The sequence below is a fragment of the Peromyscus leucopus genome, chromosome 4 (assembly GCF_004664715.2).
Source record: "Peromyscus leucopus breed LL Stock chromosome 4, UCI_PerLeu_2.1, whole genome shotgun sequence".
Lineage (NCBI taxonomy): Eukaryota > Metazoa > Chordata > Mammalia > Rodentia > Cricetidae > Peromyscus > Peromyscus leucopus.
In genome coordinates this window covers 151305810-151333651 of record NC_051066.1, presented here as the reverse complement: position 1 = coordinate 151333651, position 27842 = coordinate 151305810, and the positions used below count along the sequence as shown (strand labels likewise).

The 27842-nt window shown below is 55.0% G+C and overlaps 1 long non-coding RNA gene across 2 annotated transcripts; it reads left to right on the top strand.

Annotated features, from left to right (window-relative positions):
* The first annotated feature begins 555 nt into the window (after positions 1-555).
* On the top strand, positions 556-11568 carry LOC119087927. 2 transcript variants are annotated; one of them, XR_005091475.1, is made up of 4 exons: positions 556-833; positions 7792-7978; positions 8187-8300; positions 11257-11568. It is a non-coding gene; the product is annotated as an uncharacterized LOC119087927 (long non-coding RNA). The 2 variants fall into 2 exon arrangements; XR_005091474.1 differs by having other exon boundaries at positions 11251-11568.
* The last annotated feature ends 16274 nt before the right edge of the window (positions 11569-27842 follow it).

Sequence of the window (27842 nt, the reverse complement as noted above, 5' to 3'; positions counted from 1 at the left end):
TCCTCTGGCTCCCACCGCAGCAGTCCCAGGGAAAGGTCCTCAGCTGCTTAACTAGATGCTGGGTGGGTGGGAGATCAGTGCAGTAGGGTGTTTGGATGAGGGGAGGAAGGACGGACGGATGAAGGTCGAAAGGAAGGATGGGCCACTGGACAGATGGATGTGTGGACCAGTGAGTGGGAGGATGGATGGAAGGATGGGCTGATGGCTAGGTGGGTGTGTTTATAGATGGAGGAGTGGATGGAAAGATGAATGGCCGGAGAGATGCGTGGATGGTAGTAGATAGGGAGATGAGTAGAAGGTGGGTGGGTGGAAGGATGGGTGGAGATTGAAAGGAAAAAACGTGGGTGAACAGAAATACAGCGTTTGAACTGATAGGCAGGTGGATGTCTGGCAGGCAGGCTAGACAGGATGGCATGGGTTCTAACCCCCTTTCTGTCCCAGCACGACCAAAAGCAACTTACGGGAGCAACTTCTTTGGCTTACACTTCCAGGTCACAGTTCATCGCTGAGGGAAGTCAGAGCAGGAGCTTGAGGCAGAAAGCACAGAGGGACGCGGCTTGCTGGCTCACTCACAGATTCGTGCTCAGCCAGCTTTCTTTTGTACAGACTGCTTGCCTAGCACTGGTGCCACCCACAGCGGGCTGCACCCTCCTGTATCATAATGATCGGGACAACCCCTCACAGACACACCCACAGGCCACTCTGACCTGGGCTATCTATCCCTCAGGTGAGGCTTCCTTCTCAGGTCAAGTCCACAGTTAAAGCTAACTAGGACGGCAGGTAAAAGCTGGAGAAGAAAGATGCGTGGGTGGACAGACAGAAGGACAGTGACGGTAAGATCTGACTCGGGGATGGCAGAGGGGGTGGTGGGTGATAGAGTGGAGGAAGGAGTGGGTAGAGGTTAGCCCATGGCCTGGTGCGGGGGAGGGCACAGGAGCAAGGCTGCAGCCTGCTGGTGTCAGCAGCCTTCACTGTGGTGCTGATTTGCCACACAGCAGGGAGACCTCTGGTCCAGAAAACCAGAACAGTGCAGGATGTAACTTCAGTCTGTGGCCTGGAACAAGGCCTATGGCCCTCCAAGCCTTCATCTCCTTGGTACAAAAGATGCCAGCCACTCTCTCCCTGAGCTAGGAGCTGGGGACCCCCTGGTTAAGATTCCACCAGGGGCGCCTGCTCCATAGGAATAGATCCTCCCTTGGGGCAGGGCCTCCCTTGGGGAGGCTTTCCTGGGGATGGCAGGTGCCTCCCCGGGAACCCGAGATCCAACAGAGTTGGGGGGAGAGCTGGAACCGAGCACGTGACACACCCACACCACTACTCACTCCTTGCTCCCAGCCTTGGAGGCCCCACCTGTTCTCAGGTGCTGCGTTCAGATCCTCTTTCTGGCCGCTGGCCAAGCATTATCCCAGCACAGACGCCTGCCCTGGCCTGGTGTGTTGTTACCTCTCATTGTCCTGTCCCGCTTCAGGCTGGAGGTGGCTCTCAGCTGGGCCTGACAGGAACAGAGAGGCCTCTGGAGGCCAAGAGGAGCACAGCTAGTGAAGCCCCCTGGGAGCAGAGGGCTGGCCTTCTCTGGTTGGGGGAGGCGGGTTGGCCAGCGGCGAACGATGGGCCAGTGACATGAGGCAGTGTGTGGCCCGGATGAGCCACAGCTTCACATTCAGGGCAGGGCAGTCAGGGGTGAGAGGTGAGTTAGTGAAGTCAGGTGAGCTAGGGTGGGGGTGGGGGCGGGGGCACGTCTTGTCTTCCCACCTGTACCCCGGAAGACTGGGAGAATGGGCATGGCTGCCTCCCACAGCAGTAAATCGGGGCCAGGTACTGCCGGGCACCACCTGCCCCCACGGCTGGCGGCTCAAACCTAAAGGCATCCTGGAAGCATGTCTAGATTCTGAGTCACGGGGTTGGGCCCAGGACCCCAGCCAAGAAGTTTACTAAGGAAGAGACTTCCGGAGGCCAGCAGCTTCTGGGAGACCAGAGAAAGCTGGAGCCAGCGACATTTACACAGAGGCCTGGGAAGAGGAGGAGGTGACGGCGGGTGGCGTGGGGCACGGGAACAGCCTGGACAAGGGCCCTGAGGTAGAGGCCTGATGTCTGTGAGCCACAGCAAGAAACTGTCCTGTGGGGAGAGGAGGAGAGGGAAGGCACCCTGAGAGGGCCTCCCACGGGGGCTGGGAGGGGTCGGCTTTAGCTACCATCGTGGGAGAGATGGGGACCTGGGAAGGTAGGTTCTGGGCAGAAGACAGGCAGGGCTTTTCTGGGGCTCTGTAGGATCCCACACTGGGCTCTCAGGGGCATAGATGTGGAGCATGGGAGATGGACAGAAGTCAGAAGACCAGGGAGGAGGTGAGCCATGCAGGACGGGGGCCAGGGATAGAGAGAAGAGGTGGATTCTGGGAGTTACTGTGAGTCAGTCAATGGACACCCCTGGTCCATTTGAATGAGTCCTGGGATATGAAACCACGGAGGTCGAGCCCTCCAGCGTTGTCCAGAGAATGGAATGAGAATATAAACAGGTTAATTATTCATAACACAGCCAGGTCAGCCGGTTGCTTCCTGTGTGAGGGTTGAACCTGTGAGGCAGTAGCCTCAGGAGAGGCAGGCGTGGGGCTGCGTGCCTGGAATCCCAGAACTCGAAAGGCTGAGGCAGGATAGTCTGGAAGCCACGGCCAGTCTGAGCTGCATGGAGACACTCTGTTTTGAAATCAAAACCAAAATAAAAACACTCTGGTTGTTTGGTGGACAGCATGGGTGCAGCCCACATTTTCCAGATGGAGAATGGAGGTCTGCGTAGGGGGGTTAAGACACACACTCAAGAAGAGGGTCTCCTCCTCAGGTCCTTGGCAGGGCCGGATTCAAGGCTGCAGCCTGGTTAGGAGGGAGGGCTGCTCCCCAGGACATGAGGCTGTCTGGCACAGAGCGCCCAGCTGAGTTTCTCAGACCTCACTTCAAAGTTGCCCAGAGAGCCAATCATACTTTTTCTTAAGGAAACTGTCTTGTTTGGTTGTCTTTAGGGCGTAATTTACTGAGGCCAACTCCACATAGCACCGTGTAACCATGTTTCCGTGAGCCAGGGGCTGGCAGCGGGTAGGGGTGCCTTTGTTCAAGCCCCACATCCAACTAGTTACAAAACATTTTCATCGCCCCCCCAAAGATGATGCCCCCCAAAAGACTCCCACCAAGCAGCTGCCCCCACCCCTAGCCCTAGGCAATGAGCCATGTCTGGTCTCTGTGTGGATGAAAACCTCAGGGGACCAGAGTCACTTAAGTTGGTGTGTCCTCCTATGCCTATCATCCCAGCACTTGGGAGGAGAGGCAGAGGGGTCGAGAGTTCAAGGCCAGCCTTGGCCACATGCCTGGGATTCAGGAGATCTAGGAAGGAAGGAAGGAAGGAAGGAGGGAGGGAGGGAGGGAGGGAGGGAGGGAGGAGGGAGGGAGGGAGGAGAGGAAGGGAGGGAGGGAGGGAAGAAGGAGGGATGGAGAGAAAGTGTGAATGAGTATCTGTGGCCTTCCGTGTCTTGCTTCTACTTTGCAAAATGTTTTGGTGGCTGCACCCTTTGGTAATATTTATCAATAAACAGTTTTAAAGGAAAACATGTTGTTATTCCTAGAAAAGGGGAACTCATTCATCTCTGTAATTAGAAAATACCCTTCAAGCCGGGTGGTGATGGTGCACGCCTTTAACTCCAGCACTGGGGAGGCAGAGGCAGGAGGATCTCTGAGTTCGAGGTCAGCCTAGTCTACAGAGTGAGATCCAGGACAGCCAGGGCTACACAGAGAAACCCTGTCTGGAGGAAAATAAACAAACAAAAGCAACAATAAAAAAGAAAATACTCTTTAAAACAAAAAAACAAACAAGGACCAGAAGCCAGACATAGTGCACAGCTACATTTCCAGAATATACTTCCACTATAATATTCAGGAGGCAGAGGCAGGAGGGAGGGGGGAGGGTGCAGATAGAGAAGTGGCTGGTGAGTAAGTGCTTGAGCTAGAAGACCTAGGTTCGAATCCCCAGCACCCAAATAAAAGCTCACATATGTAAGGTGGGAGGTAGAGGCAGGAGAAAGCCAGAAGCTGGCCTGGTGTACACAGCAGTGAGCGCTAAGACCCTGTCTCAAACAAGATGGACAGTGGCAGACACCTGAAGTTATCTTCTGACCTCCACACGCCATGGCACCCATGTTCCTGTGCTTCCCCCCCACCTCTCTCTCTCTCTCTCTCTCTCTCTCTCTCACACACACACACACACACACACACACACACACACACACACACACACGGAAGAAAGAAAGAGAGAGAGAACAGTCCACCAAAAACGACTGTGAATGCTGTGAGGCAGAGCGTGAGGGGCCAGCCGGGGTGCCACAGACCCAGGGCCACTCGAATGTCTGAGTGCATCTGGATGTTGACCCCAACAGGGCAATGCTGTTGCTTCACTGTGGGGTGAGACGCTGCCGCCAAGGCCAGGAGAAGAGGCTGCCAGACTGTCACAGGCCATGGGGACAGACTCTAACTGAAGCAATCGCTGCCACTGACTGTTATCATGGACACGGGCTTGGGTTGTGTGGAGGGCCTAGAACACTGGAGAAAAATCCAACTGTGCAGTGTCATTATGTAGAAGGTAGCTGTTTGCAGAGACTCAGTCAACTTGAAAAATTACCCCTAAAAAGCCAATTAGAAATAGAAGCAATCGCCTGTGGGAATGTTACAGACGACGGCATCATTGCTTTGCAACGTTTTAGAAATCTTGGATCTTGGTTCTTTGAGAATTTTTGTTTGTTTATTTGTTTTTCGAGATGGAGTTTCTCTGTGTATCTCTGGCTGTCCTGGAACTTGCTCTGTAGTCCAGGCTAAGCTCGAACTCAGAGACCCACCTGCCTCTGCATCCCCAGTGCTGGGATTAAAAGTGTGAGCCACCACTGCCCAGCTGGGATATTGGTTCTGAAGTGATCTTCCTGGAATAAAGAAAATAGAACTCTTACCAGAGTCTCTAAGATGGTATTGCCTTTTCTAGAAGGAAAATGGAACCTGGAGCCAGATGTTGAGTGTGCTACAGCACAAAGTATAGTTTGAAACTGTCGATCCAGGTGAGTCTGGTGGCGCATGCTTTTAATCCCAGCACTGGGGAGACAGAGGCAGGTGGATCTCTGAGTTCGAGGCTGGCCTGGTCTACAGAGTGAGTTCCAGGACAGCCAGGACTGTTACACAGAGAAATTCTGTCTCTAAACACAAACAAAAAATTGTCAACCCTAAATGCCAGCACATATTACATAGTCAATAGGACTGTAAAGGTGTCACATAGTATTTAGAAGAGACATGACTCCCTAAAGAGACTTCCTTGGAAGGGAGAAATTAAGTACTGGAGTTGTTTAAGGAAAATATGAAGTAGCATTTTAATTCTAGTGTATCCTCATTGACTATCTATACTATAGTAACCACTGGGTGTGGATATTAGAAGTTCTCTAACATGCAAAGCGAACATTCTTCGTTGCATTATAATAATGTATGTTATTAAAAGGACCAAGCATATTACTATTGATGTGCAATTATGAAAAACTGCAAGGCAGGTTACAGATTCACAGATGAAGCCCCTGTGCAGAGGGCCAGTGGTGCAGAGGGCAGCGTCTCCTGTCCGCATCCCAGGGTTTACACACATGGCCCTCACTCCTGCATTTCTCTGTTCTTAGTGATGCATGCTTTCTTTAAATGCTCTTTCTCAGAATGAATGGGCTGGTTCATTTCCCCTGAATTTCAAGTGTGGGCTACTGCTGGTTAAAACCTAGCACAGGTGTTTGTCTCCACGCAGCTAGTTCAGCTGACGAAACAGAACAAACAGCAGGCTGTTTTTACCCTCGACTGCTTCACCCAGAAAACATCAGTGTGTTAATTGGAAGCTAATTTTGGTTTCCCTCAAACATCTTGAACACTACCTCCTATGAACTCAAGGGATGTGAAAACTAGAAACACAAAATGAATTTAGATCTAGAAGACATTAATAATTTTTTTTTAAAGGCACAAAGAGGGGTATTTCTGGGTTCAAGCTGGCCGTGGGTGGCTGCTAAAGGCTGAGCCTGGATCTCAGGGAGGAGCCACAGACCCTTGTGAGGTTTCCTCCTGGCTCAGTGGGGGATGGAGGGGACATACCCAAGAAGGGCAGCCAACTGCCACTTCCAGAGTGGGCATAAGGTGAGCACAGACCACAATAGTGACCCCAGGGCCACTTAGGGAACCTGGTGAGACTTCCAGGCCACACTCAACCCTCGGGACCCTCTGACTCTTCCCCTCCCAGACATGTCCATCTTCCTATAGGTACGATCTGTGATATCGGGTTAATTTCTGGGCTCCCTTTGTCTTCTAATGTTTCTACCCCCTTTGTGCCAACACCGGGGGCTTTCTTTCTAGCCCACAGAAAGTCCCTTGGCAGGTAGCTGGGCCAGTGGGCAGCCTGCAGTACTTAGAGCCAGTAGGGGATTCGTGACCCATGACCCTGGGCTGGAGGGTCTCCGCAGCAACCATCCCACACGGGGGCTGTGGACTCAACTCCCCATGAGTGCACATGAAAAGGGACAGCTCACATCTTTCTCATTCATTCATTCACTCACTCATTCAACAAAAGTTTATTGGGTGCCTTACTTCAGGGTGCTGTGTGAGGCTCCTGGGGAGCAGAGAGAAGGAGACCAAAGGTCCCATGAGCCTACAGCAGAGAGGACAAACGAGGGTGCTGAGAGCTGCAGAGGCAACAGAGGAGAGCCGCAGCTGGAGGACTGAGAGTTCCTGCTCAGCCTGGGGTACAGGGTGAGACCCTGTCTCAAGGAACAAAAATTAAATCAAACCAATAGGGCTGGGTGTAACTCCGCTGACAGACGGTTTGCTCCATCCACACTGCCTAACAAACTGCACATCACGGCTTACACCTTTACTCTAAGCAGTCAGGAGACTGAGGCAGGAGGATCAGAAGTTTGAGGTCAGTCTTATCTACATTTGAGTTCAAGGCTAGCCTGGGTGATGTGAGACCCTGTCTTTAAATAAATAGATAGGCAAACAGTAAAGCCAGGCTAACAATTATAATTCCAGCACTCTGAGTGGCTGAGGCAGGAGGATTGCCTCTAGTTCAAGGCCAGCCTGGACTACACAATGAGATTCTGTCTCTAAATAAACCAGAGGAACATGCCTGCAAAGGATTTTATTTAAATCATCGGTTTTAATAAAGGAAGCAGTGCCATACTAAAATCATATCAAGAGAGTACTTGAAGTATATACATATATATACAATAGTTATAACCTGTGTAATGAAATACAGGTAAATGGATAGGAGTATGGATTCTGGTTATATGCACAGGACATTTTGGATCATGAATTCTGAACATCTCTGTACAAACAGAACTCAGGAGCACTGAAGTTTTCAGAGTGGTTAATGTCAAAAAGGACAAAAAAATGACATCTTCTTTCACCGTGGACATATCATTGCCATTGTGATAAAAATTTTATTTTTATTGTTATATTTTCTATACATTAACTTCTTTTGTAGATAGATAAAAGAGTTGATTAAATAGAAAGTCTGATAAAAAAAAAATAAAATAAACCAGAGGAACAATGGATGCTGGGTCAGGAAAAATAAGACTGAGGCATGGCTCTGGAGGTGGGGGGTGTCTTTCATGCTGAGGGTGGAAGCCAGGAGGAGAAACCTTGGCCTGTGTGAGGTTGGGCCCGGCTGTGACTCAGTTTATGGCGCCCACTAGCCCATTCACATCAACTTACCGGTCTTCACCATCTCGTACCATCCACCTTTCTCAGGCACCTGTGCGGCAGACTCGCTGCAGCCGGGTCCACATGTGTCCATCCAGGAAGACGCTGATTGGAAGTTGCAAAGGGGTGACAAGTGTGCCCGGGAATGTCTGGGCAGAGGAAAAGTCATCTGGACTGGGTTTTGAAGGATGAAGAGGAGTTCATTACAGAAAAAGATCTGCAAAAATGGCAGAAGGTATCTTGTGTGCTGCATTTATCCCAGGGCCAGCACCCAGCCTGGTCCAAGGTGGTTGCTGAGTCACTGGCTCCTGACAGAGCCCCTGGGAGTGGGGGGCGGGGGGCACACAGTGACTTTTGTTCTGGCTCCTTCCCCAACTGTTATCACTTAATGATTTACTTCACGTCATCTTCCTTTTCTTACTCAAATGTATTTATTTTCAAAGGAAACATTTGGTGTCACCTTAAGAATTGAAAAAAAAACAAACTCACAAGAGCACGCGCTACCCATCAAAGCTAACCAGGAAAAAGAGAAAACAAGAGGGTCGTCGGGGCTGCTGGTAAGAGAAAAATGGGAAGCTGAGGGCTGAGGAAATTCTTGGAAGTCATGTTTTAGATTTTTTTTTTTTAATTTTCTGTGTTTGAGTAGGTTTTGTCTTGTGTATGTCTGTGCACCACATAATACTTGGTGCTTGCAGAGGCCAAAAGAGGGCACCAGATCCCCTGGAACTGGAGTTAAGGTGGTTGTGAGTTACAGTGTGGTTGCTGGGAACCGGACCCAGGTCTTCTAGAAGAGCAGCCAGTGCTCCTGACCACTGAGCCATCTCTCCGGCCCCAGCATCACATTTTAACAAAGGGCTGACCTTTATCCAAAAGAGATAGTAAACATCTATTTCAGTAATAGATAGACAATCGAGTTTTATTTTCATTGTCTTTTTTTTTTTTATTATTGGTGGAGCGGGGGGGGGGGGGGGTGCATTGCCATGGCAAGAATCTGGAGGTCAGAGGTCAACTTTGTGATGTGGGTTTTCTCCTTCTACCACGTGGATCCCGGGGATTGAACTCAGGTCTCCAGGCTTGACAGCATTTTCCTCTACCTACTGATCCATCCAACCAGCCCAGGAATCTGATTTTTCTCGGGACTAGAAAAGTTAGTGTGTTAAAAGATGTTTATCAGTTGTTAGGGAAACTCAGCTAACACTGCAAGGATGTCTCCACATTATGCACAATCTGGATGACTAAAATTTAAAAAAGCAAAAAGTCCTGATGCAACAGCGTTGCTAAAGATGCAAAGCAACCAGCACTTGCGCCTGGTGCTGGCGTGAATTCCGGGCGGCACAATACTGTGGGAAACTGGCCACTGACCCAAGATAATGAAAGCCATGTCCACGCAGACCTCCCTCCATTCACATGTGTTTCATAACTGCTAAAAACTGGAATCAGCCTGAACACTCCCCAAGCCGGGGTCCCGCCCCGTCACGGAACTCTATGCAGCGATGAAAAAGAGCATCACGGCGACAGGCACCGCTCTGTGTGCATCTGAGGAGCATCGCACGGGGCAGCAGCCTCAGAGGGGAACACAAGCTCCAATGGGTCGTGATGGGCGGGACTAGAAGCTGGGACACTGCAGGACTGGCAGAGACAGACCATGTTCTGCCAGCTCACGGCCAGGCTGTGGACATCTCAGTCTAGAAGTGTCGTATGGAGTGTGCACCATCAGTTGGCACTGGGCGACGCTCTCTTGCTCACAGAGGCCCCCTCAAGGTGCATGGAACTGTAGATTTGAGACACTGGATCAAGCTTCTCCTGGGTCCAAGGAAGTGCAGCAGCTGGGCCACCCCACTGGAATTGGGGTACACTCATCGGGCACTACAGAAGTGATTGTGTGTGGGCCTCCAGGCAACACACACCAGCGTCCTGGCACATGAGAGAGTGTTGGTGGGCTCAGTCTGGTATGAAGTTAGCATCTTGTCACTCCAAGCTGTCCGTAGGTCGCCCCTCTTTTGAATACACTCTGCCCACCCCCCGCAAAACAAACCCTTCCCTGAGGAGCCTTGTGGCACGAATCCCTTCCTGTCTCTGGGCTTTGCTGCTCCCTCTCTCTGGGTCTCTTCCCTTCCCTCCTCCCGGTCAGTCAGAGCTTTCTGTGTGCAAACGATACAAAACCAGACCCCAAGGGTGGCCCGCGGAGCCCAAGCCCCCCAGGACAAGCCTTCAGGTTTGGCTGGATCCGGGAGCTTGGACACCATCTAGCCGAGTTGGTTTCTAGGGCAGTCTTTGTGTTTGTCTTGGCCGTGTGCATGCTCACTCTAGAATCGAAGGGGAAACTGCCTATCCTCTGAAGACGGCCAGCATGAGAGGTCCAGAATGGCCTGTCCTGGACAGACTTGGTCACATGATCCTTGGATCAAGAGTTGCAGTGGGCCTTGGTTCCTCGGACCTGTGATGAGGATGGGAGGTTCCAGAAAGTGCTGTGCCACCGCTGGGATGGATGGCAGGCATTGCTGGGGACCTCACTCTGGTCCCCATACCCTCTGACCTCAGGCCTCACTCCCCTGTTCCATCCTCAAGTGCCTTCTGGAAAGCGGGCAGGAAGGAGGTTTGAATCCCAACATTCCAGCGTTCCGGGCCAACTGCCAGGGAGGGAGATTCCCAGATCCTATGAACGTTCTGGAACTTCTAAGGACAGAAGCAGGGTGTCAGTCAGAGCCCTGGCGGTCCTTGGCCTGGGAACATGCTCAGAAGATGACAATTGGGTCCCTGCAGCCGAATTCCACTCTAGGGGTGCCTGTGCCAAGGAAAACAAGCCCAGCAACGGCACGGAAGGCGAGGGTGCCTGATGGGGTGTAAGGTGACACTGTTTACACAGGGTGTGACAGGCCCCTCACACCCTGCTTGCTTTCCCCTTCTCTCTCCTCTCTCCAAATTCTTTCCCCCAAGGGTGCTGACAGACGTGTCAAGGGAGCCAGTGGCTGGTTGTGGGCTCTGCCTGGGGTGAGCCAAAGGCGGGCGGTGTGGCGCCAAGCACCTGTACCCAGGAGTGGCCAGGGCCACTTCCCTCTGTCCACCCACAGTCTGGGGACACAGAGAGCCTGGACTGGGATCCCCAGGAGGGGAACGGGGGACCAGCGACATTCAAAGCGGCTCCCAGCTGACCTCGGAGCCGGCAAAGGAAGGAGAAAAGCCACAATTTCCTGAGCACCTACTGTGTGCTGGCCACGCTCAGGGGCCCACTGTGGACCAAACAGATCCAAGCCACTTGGATGTGTGAGCCGAAAAGGCCATAAGGAAATTAAGCAGTGAGGGACCCCAAAGTGTGTGAGGGGCGTGGTCAGGGCTCTGTTGAGCCACTACCCAGGAGCCGGGAAGGGCATGCCAGGCAGCTGTCTCTGCACGGGCCAAGGGCCTGCGGTAGGAAGCTCAGGTGTCGGGGGAACTATGAGGAAGGTGTTTGGGGGTGACGAGAGGAACGTGATTACATCATGAGCAAATGTGCACTTTCCACCCAAGGTATAGCTACAAGGCAGATGGAAACATCTTCCTGCTGCTGATAAGACTGAAGCCCAGAGCACGGACTTATCCAGAGTCACACAGCCAAATTCTAGTGCCTTCCATCAGTTGGCAGCCGCTATGAGTGAGAGCGAAGATCTGAACAGATACCTGGATCCTCCCAGGACCTGTCGAAGGCCTGGCCTGGGGTGAGGGGCACCTGGCTGTACTCCTTGTGAGCAGGAACAAGCTCAGGTGCTGAGTCACGGGGAACGACAGGCTCCAGCCTCAGTGGTCTCTGCCTCAGTTTACCTAGCTATAAAAATGGGTTTAATAACATGTCTGCCTCCAGAACCTACTTCAGAGGGGCGCTGGGGAGGTTAATTGCCGCCTGCAGCCCCGGAGCTGGGATGAAAGCGGCAGGAAGTGGGTGCTGCCCCCACTTCGGGTAATTACCCAGGCCAGAGGGGGTGTCAGGGTCTGGTTCAACCCCAGGCCAACTCCTCTCCTAGAAAGGAGGGGCCTGACGCACTAGAACCTTCTGGGTTGGGCCTCCCAGCAGCCCTGAGACCCCAGAACAAGACAGACGCCCTACAGGGTCAGGTTGGAGCTCCAGCTCGATGCTCAGCCAAAAGACTCAAGGTGTGCTCTTGCTCAGCTGGGGCGTCCTCTATGAGCCGGCCGGCCGGCCCTCCTCGTTTCGGTAGACACCATTGGACTGCGCTGCCTCTCCTGGCTGTGCTGAGAGGCAGGTCCATAGCCTCCTCGTGGGTACCTTGACTCATGGCTGAGGGGGCACAAGGGACTTCTTGTGGGAACAAATAAATGCTTTTCAGACATCCACAGGGGGCTGAGGGTATAGATAGCTCAGTGGGTCAAGCACTTTCCACGCACACCTGAGGACCCGAGTTCAAGCCCCAGTATACACAATAAGCCAGTCAGGGCCAGTCACGTGGTTCAAGCCAGCACACCCGGCACTGGAGAAGTGAAGAAGGTGGCCCCTGGAGCTGGCTCACCAGGCAGCTTCGCCTAGTGTGCAGCTCCAGGCTAGTGAGATGGTGCCTCGAAAAACAAGGCAGCGCACACCTTAAATCCCAGCACAGAGGCGGAGGCAGGCAGATCTCTGTGAGTTCAAGACCAGCCTGGTCTAGAGAGTGAGTTCCAGAATAGCCAGGGCTACACAGAGAAATGAAGAGGAAAAAAAAAGCCAAGTGGAGAATTATCTAGGAAGACACCTATGGACTCCACGGGAATGCTCACATGTGTGTGTAGCCACACATATCTGCATGGCCCACACATGAACATCACACACACACACACACACACACACACACACACACACACACACACACACTGTGACAGGCACACGCCCCCACACGCACTCCTAATTAAATAAATACGTAAATTTTATGTAAAAAAGAACACAAAACATTCTCAAGGACGCTGATTAAGCTCCTGCTTCTGCTCCTGAGGCCTCAGAGCCAGGCTGTGTTCCCTACCCTGTGGCTCCTGGTGTCCTTGCTCACAGGGCCTCCCCACCACACTCATACATGTGGGCAGGAAGCCGGGTCCCCTTCACTCCAGGGTTCCACCTCTTCCTGGGTTGGAGTCAGACATGAAACCAGGGCTCTGCCCCCTCCTGTGCCCCCATCTCACAGCTGTGCACCTCAGAGCTCAATGAGGAACCAAACTCTAAATACCCTGAGCTGAGAGGCTGTCATGAAGCCCTGGACTTCCCGCCCTCCCTGACCCAAACCACCTGAGCACCCAGCCTTGGAGACAGAGCTGGTGACCACTGCTGCCTCAGGTCGGGCCGGGCCCTTTGAGGAGGCCTTGGCGTTGCAGGGGGCAGCTGTGGGCCCCAGGTCAGTGGGAAGAGGCAGGACCTCTGCCACGTGTCAGACGCAGCCTAGGCCGGGCACATGACGCTCCGACCAGCAAGCACAAGCTCCTAGGCTGAGGCTTTGGGTCCCCGGCACCCTTGTCCCTCCAGCAGGCAAGTCTTACTGCCTGATCCTGTCATCAAGGTTTATGCTGACTTCCTCTCTCAGTCTAGGTCTCCCAGGACCCCTCAGCTCCCATCATCCACCTGTGCTGTCTCCAGAGCCAGCCAATCACAAGTGTGATCTCAAACTTCTAACTCTTTCTGCCCAGGTGTGGAGTCCCAGCCCTGGAGAGGGTCCTGAGTGAGAGGCCAACCCAGGCTACATAGTGAGAAACTGTCTTACACACACACACACACACACACACAACACACACACACACACGCACGCACGCACACACACACACACGCACGCTCACACACACACGCCACACACGCACGTCACACACACACACAGCACACACACACACGCACACTCAGACAATCGAACCACGTGTTGATGCTTCCTTCTTTGTGCTTTTGGGACGGGTGGCGTTCAATTAATGTGCACAGATCAAATGAAGATGGTGTGAACGTTAAGGTAGCTAACTTCCTGGGTCCCGTTGTCCTGAGAGACAGTACCACAGGTAGCACAGCCTCGCGGGTTCTGGAGTGATTGGATGACATCACAACAATAATATTTACCCCCACTTCCTGCACTCTGCCTCACTCGCATTCACCACGCCCAGTTCCTGCTGTGACCCAGGAAGCTGGTCCTGTGACCACCCCGCTTTCCCAGTTAAGAACGCTAGGCTTAGCCTTAGAGTTGGGGATGACTCCAGGCCACCAGCAATCTGGCATCAGGCCATGGCTGAACATGTGGCCACCAGGATCCCATGGCTGGCCCCTTGAATTCCGGCACGGTGTACATTCTTCTATGGGTCAGCAGCCCTGCGGGAAGAGCCTGGCCAGGCTGTATCTGTAAGGAGGGCAGGCTTGGCTGCCGGCTTGTCCCGAGATGGGACGCCAGGGAGCGGGGAGTTTCTCTCCCTGAACTTACTGTACGTGAGTCAGCGCCAGCCCCAGTTGTGAAATCTGGGAATCTTGCGGGCCAGACCAGCTGGGGGATGTCCGTCTGGGAAAGGGAGGCCGGGAAGGGGTTAAGCCCTCCCCCCTCCCCCCAGCCAGCAAGCACACAGGGTACCAGCAGCCCGGGCTGACTGCCGCCTGCGGCCGGCTCTGACATCACAGTTGCGTCAGCAGCCGGCCCAGCCCCCACTTCTTCCCCTGTGGGCAGATCCCCAGCACCCCCCCAGCCACTCTCCGCCCCTGGGAAGTGTGCTGCGTCCCTGCTGGGATGGAGGGAGGGAAGGATGACTTTGCATACAGGAGGCACTTAATAAATAACAGCAGGGATGGATTCTAGACAAAGCGATGCTGCAGTTGCACAGACAGATGATAAAGGATCCACTCCCTTTAGAAGAAGAGGTTGAAGGTCCCAGAGGAAAAGGACTTGTCTCTGGTCACCCTGCTTGAACAACTAGTCTCTCCCAATCTTTCACTGCATCTAGTCAGGACACAAGTCTCCACTGGAGTCAACACCCCCAGGCCCCTAATTTTCTTTCACATCTCATTAATTTGTTAAATAGGATTAGAACCAGTGGCATCTGTCTGCTGAGAGGGCCAGAGGATCCCTGTGGCGCCGTTAGTAGATCAGATGTGGCTTGGTGGCTGTGACTTAAGTGAATTCTGCTCTAAAATGAAAACAAAAGTCATGGCCAGTGGGCTCTGCTCTGGCCCAGTAGATAAGTGTTAGATAATTTCATATTTTCTGTACGTTGCCACTCCCCCACCTCACAGATGAAGAAAGCAAGATAGCACAGGCTAGCACAGGACAGCAGTCAGCCGCACCGTGTGTGAGGGCAGATGCTGGTCTGCTCCGCACACCAAGTGTAGTTTCCCAGTGCCCCAAGGGGCAGGCACTTTCACGGAGGAGAAAACAAGCCCAGGGAGGTTGAGTAAGTTGCCCAGATTGCATGACAGAAGCGCTCAGGGCCGAGAAGCCCAGCAGCTGCTCCGGTAGGGAAAGCACCAAGGGGTTGCTTTCCCTGGCATTGGCTCAGAGCCACCTCGAGCTGGCCTGTTACAACCAGGGGAAGAGCCACGGACCTATCTCCCCCAAGACACCATCACCTGGCCAACAGAACCGAAAGAACAGAGAAGCCAGGGCCCAGGAAGGGCTCCATGCTTGAAATCACGGAGCAGACGGGAGCCGGCTCCTGCTTGCAGTGGGTTGCCCGCTACAGAGGCCAGGGCCGATCCAAAGAGGAGAGACCTGAGCCCAGCCCTCCCCTCATCCCCTCACTCTCCAAGGCCTAATTCAAGCACAGCCGAGGGAACCGGGGAGAGAGTGAGGGGCTTGGGCTGTGGCAGGAACCTGAGTTCGGATCAGTCTCAGGGTGCAGATAGGCAAAGCCCCTTCCCTCTGGCCCCCACTGCTTCCATCTGGGCCTCCCCAAGGCTTTCTCGAATTGAGGCCAGAAAATCCCCTGAGAACCCAAGGCAGACCGCCCTCCTCCTCCACCTAGGACCAACGCTCTACAGCTCTCACCTCCAGCAGGTTTTTAAAAGGCTGGAGTCCTTTCAATGGCGCACAAGGCCCTGCACCCTTGCTACTCTCCCTCCTCGGTCTCCCCCTCCTCCGTCTCCCCCTCCTCGGTCTCTCTCTCCTCCGTCTCTCCCTCCTCCGTCTCTTCCTCCTCCGTCTCTCCCTCCTCCGTCTCTCCCTGGCTCAACTGCTCGGCTGCGTCAGGCCTGTCCGGGAGCAGCTCAAACCTTTTTTTGCACAGGCTTGCACTGGGCCTTTGCACTTGCTGGTCCAGTCCCTGGAACCCTGTGCTCTCCCTGCCTCCCTGCCCTCTGACCTCCCACGGCAAGTTCCTATGCCAGCGCTGTAGCTGGATTTTTTTCCTTCACTATTTTCCCTTTAGTCCTGTAGAATGTTCTGTGGGGTTTGGTTTTGTTCTTATGTCTTTGGGTACTTTGCCTGCATGCATGTTTGTGCACTATGCGTGTGCCATGCCTATGGAGGCCAGGAGAGAGACCGGATCCCCGGGACTGGACTTATTTGATTGTGAGCTGCCCACTGGTGCTGGGAACCGAACCTGGGTCCCCTGGAACCACTGAGCCCTCATTTCTGCACAGAGTGGGTGTGGCAGTGTGTGTGTGTATAACCCCAGTGCTGAGGAAGACCTCTGGGCACTGCTGGCCAATTTGGTGAGTTCCAGGCCAGGGAGAAACACTGTCTCAAAAACAGAAAGTTGGTGACGCCTGAGGAACCTGTAACAGATGAGGTTGACCTTTGGCATCCGTTTGCACGGGCACACATGTGGACATGCTTAACCAGGAACCTGCACACTCACGCACACACACACACACACACACACACTAAGTAGAACGTAGTATGTGGTGTACTTATCTTACTTCCTGTTCTCTAGCCTCCTCCACAGAAGTGCCAGCTCTGTGGACACAGGGGCCTCTGAGCCGTGTCTGGTTCCTGACGCGCAGGAAGTGCTCAGTAAATGTTTCCTCATGAGTGGACTCTTCCCCTCAGCATGGCTGGGCCAGGACTTGGCTAGTTTCGAGCTTTTTGTGGCCATTCTTCCAGAACCTGACAGAGAAGCAACATACCCAGAGTGACCCAGCTCATCAGAGGCAGGTGCCTCTGGGATGCACCCAGGAGGGTGCGCGCAAGCACAGGCCGTTCCTTAAGCCACAGCTTAGAGAGGTCACAGCTTAGAGGGGTCACGCAGCCTGTTAGGGTGTGAATCCAGGTCCTTCTGCCCAGTGTCCTCTGCCACCCTCTGCCTCCCACTACCCTTTGCTCCACTCTCTAGGGATCACAGATGGGGTCCCTGGAGCCTGCGCCTGGCCTGCGTGCAGCCGTGACCCACAGCAGCCCAGCTGGCTCCTCCCCTGCCCGCGGCACCTCCCGCTGCTCCCACATGCCTCAGGGATGAGCCTCAGCAGTGTGACAGGCCTGGCTGACACGTCCTCGTCCTCGCCAGCAGATGTGGACCTGTCTCCCACCAGGCCCCAAGGCTCTGGCTAAGTCTCAGCCCTTCACTGCCCACCGCCATCAACACCACCCCAGGCTCAGCCCTGGGCCTTGTGGGGCAGAAAGAGGATAATGGTTGGGTAGAGAAGGACAGTGGGGCCCTGTGGGTGACGGGACAAGAGTCCGGCTCGGGGATCCAAACAGCCCCAGCCAAGACCAGGCCAGACTTCAGGTGGTACAGCCATCCCTCCTCGACATCTGCATTGGGGAGATGAGAGGGGCTGGTGGAGACTGGGGCCAAGGCCCTGTTTTAAGCACACTTAGATGCAAGTATGACCCCCTGGGAACAGGGCCCAGAACTGGCTGTCCAACTTCCCGAGAGGAGCTGTAAGATTCTGAAACATCCTCAGATTTTTGAATGTCAACTCCATTCATGAAAGGCTTTCTTTGAGAGTGGATATGGCAATCCCACCCAAGGGCAGACCCCAGGCCTCTGCTCCGCACCTCAGTCTGGCCCAAGGCGCACCCCAGGTCAGAGCCCGGGGACTGCAAGTTTGAGAGATGCAGGATGGCTGCTGTACCTGGCACCCTCTACAGCCCGGGGCAGCCCACGGGACGCCTCCCCAAGGCCAGCTCAGCTGGGCAGATTGGAAGGACCTCTGGCAGAGTCTGAGTTATTCATTCTGCTTGGGATGCAGAGATGTGTGAGGGTGGCGAGGGATGGCAGGTCCCCTGTGTCTCTGTCACACAGAAGCAAGGTGCCCCTACCCTGTCCCTCGCTCCAAGCCCAGGCTTCCCTGGTGCCACTTGAATCTGTCCTGCATGCCTTGTGATGATCACTTTTCAGACAAGAACTCAGTACTTCAGGGAAATTAAAGACCCAGGGACCTCCAGGGCCATCAGAGTGGACCCTATCCCGGACCTTGCACTGAGCACCGCAAGCCTGCTGGACCTCTAGTCCACGTGGTAGCCAGAGACTGGGGGTCCTGTTCTCCGTGTCCCTTGATTCCATCCGCCTCTCAGAGTCTAGGGATGCCAACTCTCCCACAGAGATTAACTTTACCTTTTGCTGGTCCCCTGCCTGGTGACAGGTGACAAGTCGAGCTTTAGCTTCCCAGGGAAAGGCCAACACTCTCCTGGACCCCAACCCAGAACTCTGAGGTTTGTGTCTAGGCAATCTGACCCCCGCTCTGTCCTGGCCTTTGTGTGATGGTCAGTGGTCTTCATAAGGCCCCCAGCTTTGCTCTGGAGACAACCCCTGGCCCTCAGCACCTCCCAGCAGAGATGGCTACAAACAGGACCAAAAATGAAGTCTGTCCACTCCCAGCTTTCCACAGACCTGCACAGGGTCTCCCAGGCCTCAGGCAAGGGGCAAAAGTGCTAAGCAAAGAGCAGATAAATGTGGACCCTCAGAAAGATTCAGTCCCCTTCAGCCAACTGCTGCCCCAAACTTGTGACCCCTGGAGAGGCTCAAGGAGTTAAAATAAGTCACTACCTGGAGTAGGGGCTCCTTAACCCCTGCAGGGCTGCTGAGCTCACGATTTTCACCCAAAGAATCTGGAGTGTGTGTGTGTGTGTGTGTGTGTGTGTGTGTGTGTGTGTGTGTGTGTGCGTGTGTGTGTGTGCGCGTGTGTGTGTGTGTGTGTGTGTGTGTGTGTGTGTGTGTGTGTGTGTGTGTGTGTGTGTGTGTGTGTGTGTGCACGTGTGTGTGTGTGTGTGTGTGTGTGTACACACATGCAGTTTTCTGAAGTGACAACTCAACTTTCCCTAACATCAAAACTCCAAAGGTCAACATACTGCTGTGTCAAAGAGGAACCCAGGCCCTTTCTGTCATACTGACCTCAGCACAACCTTCTGACTCTGCAGGCGTCTGCTCATGTCCTGGCCCACCCGTCTAGCTGATCCTTTCCACCCACCCACCCATCCACCCATCCACCCATCCACCCATCCACCCATCCACCCATCCACCCATCCATCCATCCATCCATCTCCCCATGAATTCACCTATCTACCACACACCCACCTTCACCCATCTACCCATCCACCCATCCATCCACCCATCCACCCATCCACCCATCCATCCAGCTCCCCATGAATTCACCTATCTACCACACACCCACCTATCTACCCATCCATCCATCCAGCTCCCCATGAATTCACCTATCTACCACACACCCACCTATCTACCCATCCATCCGTCCATCCACCCACTCGTCCGTCCATCCACCTTCCCAGAAACCCAGCCATCACTCGCCGTCCACTTGTTCCTTTCAGGTCTGTTTGTTCTTGGCCAATTTTCCCACCAGCTTTTCCAGTTACACGCTCACCTGTCCATCCATTGATCTGCCACTCTCACACCTCACCATCCTGCATTTTCATCACCCATCACCCATTCATTCTTTTGTTCATTCATTCATTCATCCATTCAAGGTCCTTCCCTCTGCTCTCTTACCTGCTCATTCCCTCAGTGCATTTGCTCTGTTCATCTCAGCCCATCCCTCTGTCTCTTCACCCATTCATTCACCCATAAACAGCTCCATCACCCACCCACCCAAGGACCCAGCCGTAAGCCCCCATAGGACCTTGTGCCTATCTGTCATCTTTGCTCCTTGCTCATCTGAGTCCTCCATCCCTCTCTGTTCCCTGCACCTGAACCAAAAAATGAGTCACTGCACCCCGCCCTTGTGAAGCTCCAGGGTTGGGACCAGAATAAGGAGTCCCCACCCAGGTGGGAAATGGTGATCCAAAGGGCATCCCAGGCTGGTGTTGGAAGGTGGTGAACCTTCCATGGTGGCGTACATGATGCCCTCAGCAACTCTGAGGAATGAATTCTGCACACAAGGACTGTGGAGTCTCCAAACTCAATGGGCTGTGGAACCCTTTCTCTGATGCCCAGATCCCCAAACAGAACAAACTCTTCAGGCCAGCCCTTGTCTCCAGAGTTGAGCCAATATGTAGCATGCAGTAGGTGCTCAATTAATGCATGTCAACGAATGTAGCTCTCACTGAAGAAGTAATGTTCCCTCTAACCCTATCTTTTCAGTTCTGCTCCTAGGGGCCCCTGTGTGACCTCAGCCAACTCCCCAAGTCTCAGCCTCTGCTTTTCTATCTGGGAAATGGGTGTTGGGGTCTCATGGGTACAGACCCGTGAGGAAAGTGTGGAGGCAGGCTATGGCCACAGGTAGAAGCTGTGGTTGACCCCTCAGGCCGGAGGGAAACAGGCCTGGGGGACACAGAGCCTCCAGCCTGTGGATACCTGGAAGCCTGATTAATGCCTCCTGCTCCTGCCCAGCTTGATGCGGCACGAACTGGAATTTCCCGATAATTTGCACTAATTAACTGATGCTGCCTCCCCTCCCCCTCCGCACTCTTGGCTCCTTACTCAGCTCCCAGCGCCCCGGGGATCTCTCAAGGAGTCCGACTGGTTTGGGAGGCCTAGTTGCCACCTCCCACCCGCCTGACGCCATCTCAGCTGCTCAGTTGCCGTCCTTCTAGAACCTGTGGCTGGCTGCCCACAGGACAGTCAGGGCAGCCTGACTCCTCAGCCCACACCTTGTCACAGCTGCCCAGATCTGAAGTCCTGGGACACAACCAGGGGGTGCACTCACCCCCACCCGCCCACCCCCCATGGCAGTGAGGTTAGCGTTCCTCTGACAGCCTGGAGATATCTTCTGCCCTCTGGCTGTGGCTGAACCTCCCATTGGGCACGGCCCTTCCTCCTTCTGGTCAGCATTTATTAGGCCCTTCCTGTGAGCCCAGTCCTATACCAGGTGTAAGGACACAGAGGCACATGAGACCAAATCTGGGCCCCAGCCTACAGCCTGATGGGGACGAGGAGTAGACCTGTAAAAGACTAAAGTCAGATGAGCCAGAGTCACCATGTCACCAGCAAATTGACACGCTGAGATTCTACCTGTGGAACATTCCAGAGAAATAAAGACCCCTCCGTAGCATGAGGGGTGGTTGCCCAGGGATGGGGATGGGAGAGTAGGGCAGCAGGGGCAGATCACAGAAGAGGGACAGCCTGACTGAGGGTAGAAGACATCCCTGAGGCCTCGATGGCAGTAGTGGTCTGGGAGTGCACATGAGGGGCACGACATACCCTGTGTACCCTGGATCATGTTCTAGCAACGTGTCTGTTAAATGTCAATAAAGGTGCCAAAGAGAAAGGGGGTGACTGTGACTCAGTGCGCCCCTGCAACTGTGGGGACACTGTAAGAAGTCAGAGAGGCCATCCTGGAGGAGGCAGCTGTAAGTTGGAAATGAGTGTCTCAAGGAAAGAAAAAGAACCTGCTGTTAATGTCCCTGTGGCCTGTGTTCAAATCCTCACTACTCTAATTCACACAAAGTTGTGTGGCTTTGGGTGAAAGACCGCTCTGAGAGTCAGTTTTCCTTGCCTGTGACATGGGTCTCACAACAGGCTGTATCTCATAGGGCAATTTCAGCTACAGGATGTTGGTGGCCTGGCATGCAGCAGTTACACTGTCCACACAGGCCCTGAGGCAGGAGGACAGCGTGGAGAGAGGCCATGGTCCCAGCAGAGAGTTGGCGACTGTTATGCCCTGGGGAGTCCTAAGGATTAGGGTTGAGGTTTGTGAGCCTGGGGATCGCAGCTACAGTGGCCTCCTGAGCACTGGAGACTGAGGGACAGGGATTTCATCATGAAGTCGTCCCCTGCTCTCTTCACTACAGCTTTAAAAAGTTACAGCTGGGGAAACTGAGGCTCGAACAGAGTTGGATTGAACCCAAAACCTGTGGAATCATGGGACTAGAAAACAATGCCCCCCACCCCCTTTCTGCACTTACTGCTGTGAACCAATGAAGGCCTGTGAACTGAACCTTCTCTCACGCCCCTAGTGTCCAGGAACTCACTGCCCTCACTGCTGGCCAGTTCTTCCTGCTGGGCCCGTGATAGGAGCCCCACAACTGGACAGTTCTGCCCTCTGGCCGACACAGACACCATCCTAGAAAGAGGCAGCCGAGGGGAGAAGGTCTCACTGAGGTTCCCCGCCTCAGGTCCCTGGGGCTGCCATCCCTTCTCTGGCTGAAGGGAGGATGTTCCCGGCCCTCCCGGAATCAACTTAGGCCTGTGAGGTGCTTGGCAGGCCCGGGGTGCTGCTGTCCCGCCCATCTATTCCCATCTGGGGGGCCAAGGTCGACCTGGGGGCAGGCGGGCCAGGCCCTGTCTGGGGATAAAGGCAGGCGCCCCAGGCTACAGCCAGCTTAATAACAGGCTCCAGGAGCCAGGGGGTTTGAACTCAGGCTAATAGGGCTCAAACACAAATTGAACAGCCCACGGTTCCCGTCAGGGCCTCCGACAGCCAACTGTTCCCACACTCAGTGCTCCTGTCCTGCCTCTCCCACCCACCCTCACTGGTGGGGCCCTCCGTGTGCCCACCACACGCATGATGGAACCACGAACAAGCCCTCCCTCCTGGTGTAGCCCTGCGTGGCTCAGTCTCTCCTCTGGCTCCTCTGTCTGCCTCCTTGGTAACCCTCTAATAGCCAGGCTGTGGCCTGCCCCGGGGGCTCTGTGCTGGCTGCACCTCCTGCCCAAACTCTCTTCACCCATGTTAGCCACAGCGCTCAGCCTTCAGTCCTTCAGGCTAAAGTCACCTTCTCAATGAGGCCCTTGAACCCGCCCTGCCGCTCCCTCCTGCCACCCCACTCCATTTTTTTCGTGGTCCTATCGGTGTCTGAGATCTTTTTCTTTCTTTCTTTCTTTTTTTTTTTCTTTTGTTTTGATTTGGTTTTTCGAAACCGGGTTTCTCTGTGTAGCCTTGGCTGTCCTGGAACTTGCTCTATAGACCAAGCTGGCCTTGAACTCAGAGATCTGCCTGCCTCTGCCTCCTGAACACTGGAATTAAAGGCATGGGTCACCATCACCCCCCGGCTCTGGAGATCTTCTTAAATATATGCATTTTAATTTGTTTTAGACTGATGCACTTTATTTAATATGTGTGAGTCCTCTGCCTGCCTGGGTGTCTGCACACCATCTTATGCCTAGTGCCCAAGGAGGCCAGAAGAGGGTGTCAGATGCCCTGGGACTGGAGTTACCATGTGGATGCTATGAATCAAACCCAGGTCCTCCAAAAGAGCAACCAGTGCTCTTAATCACTGAGCCGTCTCTCCAGCCCCTTAAATACATATTTTTGAAATTTCACCGAACATGTGCATATTTACAGAATACTCTATGACATTTCAATGCAGGACCAGTAACCATCGCAGCCAGTTAAATGCAGAAATCAGAGCTTCCGACTGAGCGGGCACAGCGGAGCCACAGGTGGGCACCCCATGAGTGGGCTGACTGGACCGAGCCATGCTGGGCCCAGCGTTTTGTCCTGGTGACCTTTCACCTCCACGAGCCTGGTTCGCGGTCCCCTGCGCACCTGCACCCACTCTCACCCCCCTCTCCGGTCTTTGGCACCCAAACCTTCTCAACTTTCCCTCCTTTTGCGGGATGCCAGCTGGCCCCGCGCCAGCCCCGCCTGCTGCCCTTCCTGGACACAGGCCCATGAAGGATGAGGAAGGGCCCGCGGTGGCTGGCCGGGCGCCATGAGAACGCGGCCCCTGGGGCCCAAGTCTCCCCACTGCACTGCCAGACACCTGTGTAATGAGTGCCATTATGGGGACCCGCCAGGCAGGCCCCGGCTCGCCCCAGCCACCCAGGCTGTGAGGGTGATGCAGTCGGGGTTCTGGGAGTGTTGGGGGTGCAGTGTCTGGGGGTTGGCCCCAAAGTTCCGCCCCGTGTTTCTGGATAAGCCAGGCCCAACTTCCCACCCCCTGCAGACCCCAAACCTCAGGCCTCACCATCCAAGCCGGATAGAAAGGAGTCCGAAAAGGACAGGCCTCCCTCACTGAGCACCTACGGTATACCCGCTTGGTCTCAGGAGCTGGCCCCTGTCTCTTCCCACTGTGGGACATTCACCTGCTCTCTATTTGTTTATCTCCCATCTCTCGCCGTTTGAACACACTGTTTGATCCACTGTGGGTCAGGTTCGCACTCCCTGTGTGGACAAACTACAGCCCTACAAGGCGGACAACGTAATGAACTCACACTGCAGAGAAAGCTCAGAGAGGTGAAGCAACCGGTTCAAAGTCACACAGCTGAAAACTGCTGCAGCAGGAGCAGGTCCAGGCCCTCCGGCTCCAGAATCCACATTCCTAACCATTGCACACCATGCCCCCATCAGCCCACACAGACAGGCTGTTTGTGGCTGCTGCATCCCAATCCCAGCACCTGACGCATAGTAGGTGCTCAAAAAAAAAAAAAATACTGAGTGAGGGCTGGCGAGATGGCTTAGTGGATAAAGGCGCCTGGCGCCAAGCCTGAGGACCTGAGTTTGATTCCTGGGACCGGAACGGCAAAAGGAACAACCTGACCCCTTGCAAGCCGCCCTTTGACCTCCGCACACGTGCTGTGGAATACAAACACGTGTGCACATGTGCGCACACACATCTTAAATACTGAATGAAGGACGAGGGAGAGAATGAAATGAAGACATTTGCTAAGACAAGAGCTAAGGCTCTGGTGATTTGGTCACACAACACAGACGTCCCAGAACCAAGATGTCTGCGATGACTTCTGCCCCTCCACCCCCCCTGCCGCCACGTCTCCAAAGTCACTGTGACTCGAGCTATGCCCTATGAGCTATGCCTCACGGGGGCAGACGGGTGGTGCCTCGGTCCACGTGGGAACCCGGGCTCCCGCCCTGGCCTGTAGTTCCAGGCCTGCCCCTGACTCCGGCCTGTGAACTGAGACCCTGCCCCACCCCTCTGTTCTCTCCAGGATGCCGAGCAGTCCCCCCAGGGCCTCTGTATCTGCCTCTCCCCTTCCTGGGAGACCTCCAGTCTTGCTGTCCCAGCTGGAGGGGTCCCGGGCGGCAGCCATCTACGCTGCCCACAGCCGCAGCTTCTGGTTACAGGCATGCTCACTCTGCTGTGCCATGGCCCGGCCCTCTCTGACCTCCCGATTCTCAGAGGACTCCTGAACGGGGGCCCCTCACACTTGATTCTCTTCCCCACTGTCCCTGGCCTCGAGGGTGGCCATGCCCTGGCCCTGGAAGATAGGGACTCGGAGTCCTGATGCCCTCAGATCACACTCGGTGACACTCACTGTGCACTGGGCCCTGTAGACTGTCACCGTCCCTCCCTCCAGCCACCAGCATCTTTACTTACCTTTCCTGATTACCCCAGTGCCCTGCCTCCCCCAGGGCCTTTGCGCTGGCTGTGCCCACTGCCTCCTGCGGGGAAACCACCCCAGCCGGTGCCCACCCAAGTCATCTCAGGAGGCCCTGCCCCACTGCCCAGTTTACCATCCTCTTGTGTGTCGGCCATGGCCCTAGTCCGGGCCCAAAATGTCCTGTCCTCCATGTGTGTCCCCTCCCCCACTACAGCTGCCCCCACCCAACAAGCAGAGAGACCTGTATACAGAAGGTGCTCAAGCAACGGCTGCGATAAGGGAAAGAGAATCGAAGAGCACCTCCAGCCCCATGTATCCTCGTCAGGCTGTGGATCTGGGAACCAGGAGGCCCCTTCCTGCCAAGGGGCACCCCTCTGCACCCCACACCTGTCTGGTTCCCAGCCTTGTAAAAACCACCGCCCCCACCTTGCCCTGGGGTGACCCAGGGTGCCGGGGGGTGGAGCCTGAGGGGCTGGTGATTGATTGGGTAGGATGTCTTCGGCTAGATGCTCCACCTGCCCTCAGGGACGCTCGAGGTTAGGAAGCCAAGCAGCTTCCACAGGGGAAACTGAGGCACAAACAGGGGAAACAGCTGTGCAGCAGCAGACCCAAGGCAGGTCTGAGTTTGGGCTTGCTGGGTTTGAGGTCCTCAGCACTCCATGCTTCGGTCTCCCCACTCTACACCCACCCCCGCTGTGAAAAGAACTCATCTGAGGTGAATCCAGTCCTGCCCCACACTCAGGAGAACTTGTCCCTTCTCCATGAGCCTCAGTCTACCCATCTGTCAAACAGGGTCGTATTTGCCCCCTTTCTAAGCTGCCCGTACCCGGCTCTGGAGCGAGGCCAGGGCCTCATGTGCAGTCCAACTGAGGTCCCAAAGGGCAGCTCTGGGCACCCACGGCCTCTGCCGGGATACTAAGGCAAAGGTCGAGGGGTCCTGGGTGGCCCTGGCCAGGTGGGACGTGCGGGCTGGGGGGAGGACTGGAGTGGCCAGGATGGGAACCGCAGCAGGCCGGGGTGACTCACCCTCTGGCCAGGCTGGAGGCTGGCCACAGCCCCCACGCGCCCCTCCGGGCTCTGCCTTGCACCCAAAAATGCTGTGTCATGCTCCGTCATGTGGCTCCGGGTCATTAATACCCGAGTTCTGGGAAGCTTGGGCCGTGTTCCCGGAAGGGGTCAGCCGGTTCAGTAAACAGATTGGCTGTCTCCTCGTCTCAGCCTGAAGCTCGGGAGGCGGGAGGGGCTAGCAGCCAAGGGGACAGGGCAACCGTCCCTGGCCCTGTCTGAAGCTGGCACCTCCCCTGGCAGCCTGGTCCAGGCTTGACGGAGGAGGAGGGAAACCAAGGCTCAGAGAAGGCAAGGCATTAACCAGAGGTGGCACAGCGGGTCCAGGCTTCAGAGCTGGGACTCTGGCCTCGCTGTCCGGAGTTCAGGTTCCTGCACCGCCTCCCCGCTCCATCGCCCCCATTCCTGACCAGCCCCTTCAGGGCAGTTTGCTGGAGTCAGGAAAACTGGCTGGACGGGAGTTTAGGAAGGAAGTGGGACTGAGGACAGCTGGGCTGGGTCCAGTGGTGTCCTCTCATGACAACAGCAGCCTGAGCACCTACTGTGAGCCTTAGTGAACATGTGCCTTCAATGTGCAGCCACCTTCACTTGCCGCTACCCTTTTAAGAGACCTACTAAGTGCTCGGCGCTGAGCATGTGATGGGAAGCCCCACTGGAGGTCAGTGACCCACCAATGGCCGCCATCTTTGGCCCCATTATCAGGAGACAATCTGAGGAAGAGAAACAGTTGCACTCTTCAGGGACAGAGCAGGCGCCAGAGCTGACGGATCTGGACAAAGCTTCACTTCCCTGTGCCCGCTGTGCGATCCCACAGCAGCGGCTCCACCTCCCACAGCCTCAGTTTACCATCCAACAAAGAGAACGGTTATAGCGCTCGTATCATGGGGACCCAGCCTAGTTGGGGTTAGAGCTCGAGCTTCGAGTTCAGATCCTGCGGTGTGGTTCCTGGCTGTGTGCCCCTGGGCATGGCAGTTTGACTTCTCTGTCCTCTGCAACCCTGCTCAACCCCGGGGATGAGCCGGCCCTCCTCAAGCCTTCCTTGAGGGGTCAGGTCTTCTGGAGGCCCTGCACTCACATCAGACCTGAGATGGACCTGCTGGGTTGGGGTCAAGGAGCCCACCGTGAACCACAGTGAGGAGCTGGAGCGTCATGCCCGCTCCTCCGGGCTCCAGTGTGTAGCCAGCCACCAGGCTCCTCCGCAGCATCCTCCTCCCCAGCCCTCACTCCGTGGTGGACACCACATCCCTTCTCTGCTCAGACACTTCTAACCACCCACTGCCACCCATGTGCACCGTTCAACAGCCCGGCTGGGCCCACACGGGCCTCACCTTTGGCCCCAGGAACTGGCATCACCCACCATGTGCGACAGCCCGGCTCAGAACCAGCCCCGAATCCCACCCCTCATACCCTCCTCCCGCGTGCCCGCTTACGCACGTGTGGCCTCCAGC